General features: G+C 35.0%; 1 long non-coding RNA gene and 1 other non-coding gene across 2 annotated transcripts; both read left to right on the forward strand.

Annotated features, from left to right (window-relative positions):
- Positions 1-616: 616 nt before the first annotated feature.
- On the forward strand, positions 617-722 carry LOC116033739. Its single transcript, XR_004100911.1, has one exon. It is a non-coding gene; the product is annotated as a small nucleolar RNA R71 (small nucleolar RNA).
- Positions 723-7,882: 7,160 nt separating this feature from the next.
- LOC116032810 lies at positions 7,883-9,858 on the forward strand. Its single transcript, XR_004100792.1, has 3 exons — positions 7,883-8,014; positions 8,107-8,177; positions 9,571-9,858. It is a non-coding gene; the product is annotated as an uncharacterized LOC116032810 (long non-coding RNA).
- The last annotated feature ends 476 nt before the right edge of the window (positions 9,859-10,334 follow it).

Raw genomic sequence — 10,334 nt, forward strand, 5'->3', positions numbered from 1 at the left:
TCTCGCAAGTGCACGAATTACTGTAGTAATAGTGTGCAAAGGCAAGGGTCAAACCCACACAGAATTAGTATTAAGCAATTAATAAACTTGAAATTTGAAGGAATAATTTTAAAGAATTAAGAAAATTAAATCAAAAGTAACCAGAGAATTTAAGGGAAAGTAACTCAAATAACAGGGAACTTGACAGATAACAGAATAATAAAATCCTAAGAATATGAGTTCAATACCATTACTAATTTTGTAGAATACTAAATAGAATACAGGTCATTTCTAGGCCTTTGATCAAAAATATTCATTGCATTGACGTGTTCATAATCATTTTCGTCAATCATAAATGCATTATTTTGCTTCATACCCATCATAGAACACATGTTTTTCATTTGTTTTGATAACTCAAACACCTGAATTGTCAATTCAGTATTTGAGTTAACTTTATACATACCTTGTGTTCGTTCTCTTACGCTTGTTTTGCTAGGAGTTTGTACCTAGCATTTCATACAATGCTAAGGTTTCCTCCGCAGTTTTTTCTCCCATGGCACCTCCAACCGCATTGTCAACCATTGACTGGCTAGCTTGGGTCAAACCATAGAAAGATTGATTTTGCAGCTCCAATGGGTAGCCATGATGGGGCATTGAATGACTAACATTTTGAACCTTTCCCATGCCTCATGGAACGACTCACCTTCAGTTTGCGAGAAAGTCGCAATTTTTCTTCTTAATTCTGCAATTTTAACATGGGAATAGAACTTACCTATGATCTTATTGTACACCTCCGGCCATATCTGAAGGGACCCCGGCGTGAGACACATAAACCATGTCTTAGCTGCGTCTTTTAAGGTGTACAGGAAACACCTCATCCTTAGTTTTTCTTTAATCAAGTCATTTAACGGGAAGTTTAGGACTATCCCGTAGAAATCCTGAATGAAAGTTAGGGCATCCTCACTTGCTGAACCGTGTAAAGAGGGCAACTGGTTGTAGTGGACCGTGTTTAGCTCATAATTCCTGACTGCACTAGTAAGCACTATACAAGAAGGTGAGGTTCCTACTTCGGGCCTACCAAAGTCTTTCATCAGCTTAGGGTTGGGTTGAGGAAGAGCAGTCATTGTTGTTTCTTGTGGTTCAAAAACTGGGTTTTCAAAAATTAATACTTTTTTTTATTTTGTCTTTTCTTTTGCTATCAATGTTGTCGTCTAAAGGCAACAATTTAGGTTTTAAAGAACGATGACCATGCATAAAATAAAATAACGACAAAAATAAACAAGGAAACAAATAGATAAGCAAAATTAGACAAATAATCAAGAGTAAATTAGAAAAAAAAATTAAACTAAACAAATATTAAGCAAATTTTTTTTGAAAGTAATATTAAGCAAAAGGAAAAAAATTGCACAATAAATAATTCCCCAGCAACGGTGCCAAAAATTGATGGACAAGTTTATATAGTCCTCGCAAGTGCAAGAATTACTGTAGTAATAGTGTGCAAAGGCAAGGGTCAAACCCATACGAAATAGTACTAAGCAATTAATAAACTTAAAATTTGAAGGAATAATTTTAAAGAATTAAGAAAATTAAATCAAAAGTAAACATAATTTAAGGGAAAGTAACTCAAATAACAGGCAACTTAATAGATAACATAATAATAAAAATCTTAGGAATATGAGTTCAATACCATTACTAATTTTGTAGAAACGTTTAACCTTGCAAACTCAACTAAGGGTTCGTTCTTTTCTTTAATATGACTAATCCGTATGGCGTCCAGATTCAATTATGTGCTTTAATCATTCGTATGCTTAATGCACTTATTCAAATAATTAAAATCCATTAGGTCCTAAAAGAACTATGCCATACCCGGGTATAAGAACCAAATGAATAACCCAACAAGACAACCAGGTTATTTATTCATTGATCCTACAGAGCATGGAACTAAAAGGCATGATTTTTACTGAATTAATTTCCTCATAGATTAACCTATGCTAGGATTGACCAGATTTAAACATAGTTAATCTCATTACAAAATCATAGGACAAAACTTAACCGAGTTGGCAATGCTAACTTATATCACTACAAAATGTTGTTCGGTAACGTCATCATATTCCTAGAAGGAAACAATTAACAATTCATCCTTGAGAGATTAATAGCTATAATCTCCTTAAGCAATGTCATCAATAATTAGCAGTGAGCAACTCAACCTAACCCAAAAGTGCAGTGTACGAAAAATACTCTGAATCAACAATACAACTTACTAGGCAAATTAAATGAATTGGAATGAATTATGAAAAGCTACGCAAATTCACCCACAAATAAAATGTACTGGAAGAAAATTCAAAACAATGAAAAGGAAAAAAAAAAAAAACAAAAGTATGCTTGCCCAGGAAATTATTGCGGAAGAATTATTGGAAGCTACCTTCGAAGAATAAAATTCCGCCACCGAAGCAGAACAAAATCGAAGTTCCTGGATCAAACACTGCCTGGAGTTTCTGAAGTCGAACCCCGACCGAACGGAATGCTCCGAAGCAAGTTTTGGTGTCAAGATGCTGTGTGATTCCTTGTTGCCTTCTTCGATTTCGCACCCCTTTTATACTTTTCAGCTCCAACTATAGCTCCGATTTTTATAAATGAATTATAAAAAGAATTTGCAAAAATTAACTATAAAAATAATGTTTATCACGTAGTACCCCTTTGTAACACCCCCGAATTTAAAAGCCTGAGTAATCCAAAAAAAACTATTTTTCTTACTAACCATATTAAAAATAGATACGGAAGCTAAAATTAAAACTTAAACTAAGGGGTGCTATGCCATTCTTGGGCCAACTCACAAGCCCCAAACGCACAGGCTACAAAGATTCCAACCAACAATCCATAATGCAAAGGCTCACTATCCATAATAAAAATCAACTATAATACAATTAGATCAAATTCTAACTAAACCATTAAACTAAGAGCCATCTCCAAGGAGTAACTAGTTCTATGCCGTGCTCTCGGAACAAGCCACAAAACCCAGATCCTGAAAAACAATTAAAGAATTAGCGAGAAATGCTAAGTAAAATCCTACTCCACCGCGTAAAATACTTACATTTATAGTTTTCAAAATAGTTTTATAATCAAAATAGGTTTTAGCACTTCAAGTACCACTCACACTTTCTAGCCAACGCTATAGAGAGGTTTTCAAAATGAAGTGATGATGCGATCCAACATAACGAAGATCCATTAAGTCTATCAATTGGGCCAATCACAATGCCCAAGTCCAAACAATTAAGACAACTCTCATTGGTTATGTTCAAAGATGGGGGGAACTCCAAGTCATGCCCAATTGCAAAAGATGAAGAAGAACTCAAGACTTTTTATAATTGTTTAAGTGCTGATTTTGGGAATTAAATTAAGCCCAAATCAACCTTATTATTTTAAATTGTTTGGCATGAAAGAGAAAACACTAGTTTGTATTTAGGAAGGATTTCTTAAATCCCTTCCCAAACCGGACTATATTTACTTGCATTCTGGATTAGGTTTAGGACTCTTTTTCCCATTGTATTTAGGGTTACAATGTTGTTCCCTACACTTATAAATAGGGCACATCCATAATAGTTTTCAGCACGCTTTCATTCAATAAAATTCTTAAGTTTTTCTTTACACTTGTGTAAGAAACCCTATGGCTAATTGTGGACTCAATTAGTGGCTAGTTCGTGGACTCGACTAGCAAACTGATTCGTGGACTCGAATCAATCTTCATTTCTTCAACCTTAGATATAGGTTCGTGGACTCGTTCTTGGAATCGAAGAAAACTAGATCCAACTCTAGTTGATTTAAGATTGCATCATCGAGGTACTTGAAACTAAAGTGGGATTCTTCTAAGTCTTTGAGGGTTTCTCGTGAGGTCTAAGGGTGAACCTAGTCTAAGGTTCATATCAATTTGGTATCAGAGCCTAGGTTTATCTCATAATCATTACAAATTTGGTATCAGAACCTAGTCATCGAGGAAGCTCTCAATACTCCATCTTTATGTGAACCTTAGACTAGGTTCATATTAATTTGGTATCAGAGCCTATGTTTATCTCATAATCATTACAAATTTGGTCCCCTAGGTTTTCTAAGTTTTATTTAAAAAAAACACATAATTCCTATCTTACTTTTCATTTCTTATATTCCTATCTTACTTTTCATTTCTTATATACATAAAAAAAAACCTCCCAAAAATTATGGTTCTAAACCCACCTCAGATATTAGAGCAAAAAATAGATGCTCTAGCCTTTGCCATGGAAGGGTTAAGCACTCGAATAACTAATCTGGAACAACACCCTCAGCAAGTTCAACCACCACTCTATACTAGGGGAAACATTCATGGAAAGGGATACCTTATCATTATCAACTCAGATCGTTGTATGAATTTGGCTAGTGTAGCCATGGTGGACTACCTTAAGTTACCTCTTATCGAGCACTCCCAACCATATATTCTTATTGATTCAAGGGACGTGAGAGTGACTAAACAAGCTTTTATTCCTTTTGTATTGACAAGTATTATGATAAGGTTCTATGTGATGTTGTGCCAATCTGTACTGCACATATTTTACTTGGAAGGTCATGGCAACATGGTATATATTTTTACTATAATGAACTCAACTACACATGCAATGTCACCTACAATGGATTTATGCACATGCTTAAGCCTCTCCTTCCAAAACAAGTAGAAGAAATTCACCTAAGGTTGAAGCAAGCTCTCAAACTAGCCTTGAAGAAAGAAGAAATAAAAGAGATCAAAGTGGAACCTCCACGTTTGGAATTGGAGTCGCCACTCCAATCCTCTAACTCAGTTTGTAACCAAACAAAGGGACCACAATCAGTGATACAATTGAAAGGACCAGGCCAAGGTGTCAAAGTGCAGCCTCTCTTGGTAACTAAAAAGGATAGTAAGTAAGAGAAAAGAAGGATAAAGTTAATTAGATCAACTCATGTCAAGCATCCCAAGAGGAAGTTGCATGCGCGTGATAAAGCACAAAGTGAGCTTGCTTATTTGTCTTTCATTGAAGATTTGGATTCGAGGACGAATCGTTTTCAAGAAGGGGGGAATAACAAGAACCAACACACATGGAATCCAATAAGGGTCCATAGTGTGCTCATCACAAGGCCCATCACTACATCCTTAAGGCATGATTGCTGGAAGAAACAAGAAAGCCCAAGAATAATTCCATTTGATAGAGGAAAGAATTATAGTGGGCCATTTCAAGTGATATCACGGATCAAAGACAATGCTTATAAGATTTGAGGTCGAATCATTTTCAAGAAAGGGAGGATGATGCGATCCAACATAACGAAGATCTATTAAGTGTATCAATTAGGCCAATCACAAGTCCCAAATCCAAACAATTAAGGCAACTCTTCATTGGTTATGTTCAAAGATGGGGGAAATCCAAGTCATGCCCAATTGCAAAAGATGAAGAAGAACTCAAGGCTTTTTATAATTGTTTAAGTGCTGATTTTGGAAATTAAATTAAGCCCAAATCAACCCTATTATTTTTTTTTATCATTATTTTAAATTGTTTGGCATGAAAGAGAAAACACTAGTTTGTATTTAGGAAGGATATCTTAAATCCCTTTCTAAACCGGACTATATTTACTTGCATTCTGGATTAGGTTTAGGACTCTTTTTCCCATTGTATTTAGGGTTACAATGTTGTTCCCTATACCTTTAAATAGGGCGCATCCATAGTAGTTTTCAGCACGCTTCCATTCAATAAAATTCTCAATTTTTTCTTTACACTTGTGTAAGAAACCTTATGGCTAACTATGGACTCAATTAGTGGCTAGTTCGTGGACTCGACTAGCAAACTAATTCGTGGACTCGAATCAATCTTCCTTTCTTCAACCTTAGATTTAGGTTCGTGGACTCGTTTTTTGAATCGAAGGAAACTAGATCCAGCTCTAGTTGATTTAAGATTGCATCATCGAGGTACTTGAAACTACAGTGTGATTCTTCTAAGTCTTATGAAGATTCGGGACTAAGGGTTTCTCGTGAGTTCTAAGGTATAATATCTATCTCTATACATGCATTGAGAGCTTCCTTTGGAAAATATCCCATCTTTATGTGAACCTTAGACTAGGTTCATATCAAGTAACCATACACAAAGGTAGAAGTTTAAGAAAAAGGAGACTCATTTACTGAATAGCTTTTTGAAACAAGATCAAGACGCTTAGAGACAATTCCAAAGGATTTTATCCAAAACAATGCGCTTAATACCAAAATCGATTTTATTAGACACAATAGTTCAAAATTTAGTTATAACCCCAAGTAGTAATACCCACCACTATAACACAACTTTTGGTTAAATAGTTTTCTCTCGACATCATACATAAGGTTCTACCGATGTTGAGTATCACACTAAGTACTAGTAACCACCCAAAATAAACATACATAAAGGTATATAACTTTAGTAGAGTAGTTTTAACTCAACACCAAATATAAGTATCATAGCATTTCCTCAAAACAATTTCCTCAAAGATAAAGTAAGCACCATAACCGTAGTATACTCCATGAAAAGAATAATTTCATCTTACATAATGGTTAATAAATTTCAAAATAATAGCATTCATGATTTTTAAGGCATCATAATCATAATACATATATTCAAAACATAGCATAATTATTATAAGCCTTTATGGTATAAATATTATAAGCCACTCAAGACATAATACTTTCTCCAAACATATACTATTTCATATAAGTAGGGAGGATTTCCAAATAACATCTCACGGGATAACTTCTCAACGTAATAGTAATATGAAAACATATTCTTTGCTCGTAAGCATTTTCAAGTATAGTATAGATATGTATAAATCAAGTATGGAGGAATATAGCGCATCACTTCTTATAAAACATTTCCAAAGTATGTATGTGTGTGTGTGTGTGTGTGTGTGTTTGTGTGTGTGTGTGTGTGTGTGTGTGTGTGTGTGGAGGAATTCATAACAACATATAGTTTACTTATCCCATAATCATTTCAAGATATAGACTTTCTTAAAGTCATCTTCGAAAACATATATATACATATATCAATAATCATAGATATGGAGTAGTTCACATCATTTTCTCAAAAACACTTTTCCAAGTATCACATATACATATGGAGCAATATTATAACTATCACTCACGAGATTTCACATATCTGTATACTCTCATATATATATATATATATATATATATATATATATATATATAAAAGGAAGGGACGAAGGGTCTTAGATCAACTAAGCCCTTTTGCTACGGTAATCTACTCTATCGAGCACTCCACAAGTTTGTCCCTCCCAACCACATACTCTCATATATATAAAGTGAAAGGGACGAAGGGTCTTAGATCACCTAAGCCCTAGTGACACAGTAATCCACTCTACCGGCCACTCCGCAAATTTGTCCCTTTCGTGGGATAAAGAACTAAAATCTTAAGTGTGCACACCTCCTAATGGGCTTGTGTGCACACCCCCTAATGGGCTTATGTGACACCCCCGAAATAATTTAACCCATATTATTCTAGTAAATCATTTTTCCTAAGGAGTTATTATTTAATTTAACCCAATCCCTTGATTTAATGGGCAACTCCTAGAATATGCAATTTGTTCTAGAAGCCCAATTCTCATAAATAATGCATAAGGATATTTGATCTAGGGCTTTTATTCCCCTTATGCATATGTAAGTATATTAAATTCTATTTGGCTGAAATTCATGAATAAACTAAACCTTGTTTCCATTATAACTTTTATATAAAAGGAATAACCCACTTTCTATTTTATAAGGGCCCATGCCTTATTTCTTCTAACCTAGTGTACATATAAATATATGTATATAATTACACCTAGAATATCTTATCCATATACGATAAGCTGACATAATATTCTACACTCTCCCACCACCACCCCCTCTTCTTCATTTTCTCACGCCATTTTCATCCCCTTAGGCCATAGAAATTCATCTTCTTCATACTTCAAGAGAAATAAGTAAATTTCCATCTTTTAGGACCCTCCAAGCTAGGATTTGGTAAGATCAGCCCCTCTATTGCATTTTCTACCCTTATTTCTCAATATTTATAGCTTTCTCTTATGGTTGTCTTGGGGTTTTTGGGTTCCTAGATGATCAAGGTGGAGATGGCATGCTAGGGTGATCATTGGAAGGTTTTTGTGATTTTACCTAGCTACAAGAGGTAATTTTCCATGTCTTGCAAACCTACTTTTCACTCCATTATATGACTAATTTAGAGTTATGATGAAACCCCTGAGTATATTTGTGACTATTCTTGTGATGAATCTTGCTCTTGAAGATCTATTGTGCTATTCTTGAGTTATATTGGTTGTTATTGCATCCTTGTGTTTAATGTTTTGATTGAGGGATTTCATATTGTTCTTGGCTTTTGGAAATAGGCCTGTGTATTCAAAGTCTGGAATGTTGTCTGATGTTCTGTCTGATTCGTGTCTACTGTATTCTTGGCCTAACGATAGCCTTTCACGATCTCGTGTTCACCGTGGAGTGCGACCGGAAGGTGTATTGTGGGTGTAGGTGTAGGTGGCGATGGTGTGTTGACCGTCTATCCCTACCGTTTGAGCGTGCGGGTGAGTGTAACGGGCGTGAGTCTACCGCCTGGCTCTACCGTTGGTTGAGTTGGTATTTTGTTTCCAGTACGTAATTTGCCCTCCTGTTCATTATTGATTGGCTTTTGGTTCATTGTAAGTCTGTTGAGATATCTGTAAGTCCTTTGCTTCAGTTGTTGAGTATTATGCTACTCTAAATCATCATTCTTGATATCTATGTTGAGTATTCATTGGAATCCTTGTCCTCGTATTCTTGTTCTTACTGGAAGTATCAATATCAGTGTTTGTTCATATATGGATATGTATATATGTAAATTCTCCTTTGGAAGTTGACTATGATCTTTGATATGTATATATTGATCTTTGGATTCTTAGAAAGTTATTCTTGAAACTCTGTATATATGTGTGTAAACCCTTGGATTGGAGGCAATTGAACTTCGGCTCCTTGATATTGTTGATATGTGAACTTTGTCTTGTGGATTGGAGGTAATGAGTTTCGGCTCAATTGGATAAGTGGTAATGAGCTTCAGCTAAATTGGATAAGAGGTTGAGAGCTTCGGCTCCGCTTGGTGTTGTGGTTAGACTGGTGTTTCGGATGGATAGGTGTTCGGTTGGATTTGGTGTAAGGTTGGAACTAAGCCTAAGACCTATATATTTTATGCATGTGTGTATATATATATGTGTACTTCTCGAGTTGGTGTACGTGAGTATACTTTGTTGATCCTTATGGTTGTGACTTGAGTTGTGGTGGTTTATGTTCTTTTCTTGAGTTCTTGTTACGGAGTTTCTCACTTGTTGTGTTTCAATGCTATTCTTTTGACATTATCTCATGTTGTGAGTTATTGGTTGTATCATGCTATCTTGATTGAGCTTGAGTCCCTTGAGGTCTTCTTGTGCGTTGAAAACCTACTTTATTTGATTATCAAATTATATACTTATGTACCTTTACAAGTAAGAGTGGGAAATTACTTAGTGTCCTTTGCTAATTATTTTAAAATGTGATTTCAGGTATGGAGTAGGACCAATATCGCGAGCGCGTTAGTATGCATTAGTCCTATCCTCTCTTTGGGCTAGTTATGTTTTCCTTTATTAGACGTTTGAGGCCTGTGAGCCCTTGCTAGACTTCACTATATAATAATTTAGCATTATGGATGATTAGTTTCTGTTTTTATGGATTTAGACCTTGCCTTAGCATTTAGGCCTATATGGCCCTAGATGTGGCATAACACCCCATTCTATTGAACTTTGCTTCCGCTATCTTTTGTTAAAGTATCATGAGTTAAATCCTGTTATTTCTATCTTTAATCTTGGTCTAGAATTAGGGTGTTACAGATTCCCCCACCCAGAAGAGTAGTAACTAGTCCAACTAACCCAGGATGCTTTCTACCAGGCTACTCCACATGTAATAGATATCCAGGATGCTTTCTACCAGATATAATCTCATTAAAAGGAGTCGGAGCTCACCACTACACAACCATCCATCATCATCACATCTCATATATTTACTCATAATATAGTATGTATATACATCCTCCATAATATAACACATTTTCATATACAATTCCTTCCAAAATAATATAAGTCCTCAAAATAGCTTTTACAAATATTTTCATTGCTTGCAGGCTATTCAAAATATAATTTTCTTCTAAAATCAAGTAGGGTATAAATTAAAACTTGATATAATTTTCTTCTAAAATCAAGTAGGGTATAAATTAAAACTTGATAGTATACATATCCACCAAAAATAGAATTTATTTCAAAAGTAGTATTCG

Source organism: Ipomoea triloba, chromosome 10 (genome assembly GCF_003576645.1).
Source record: "Ipomoea triloba cultivar NCNSP0323 chromosome 10, ASM357664v1".
In the NCBI taxonomy this organism is placed as follows: Eukaryota; Viridiplantae; Streptophyta; class Magnoliopsida; order Solanales; family Convolvulaceae; genus Ipomoea; species Ipomoea triloba.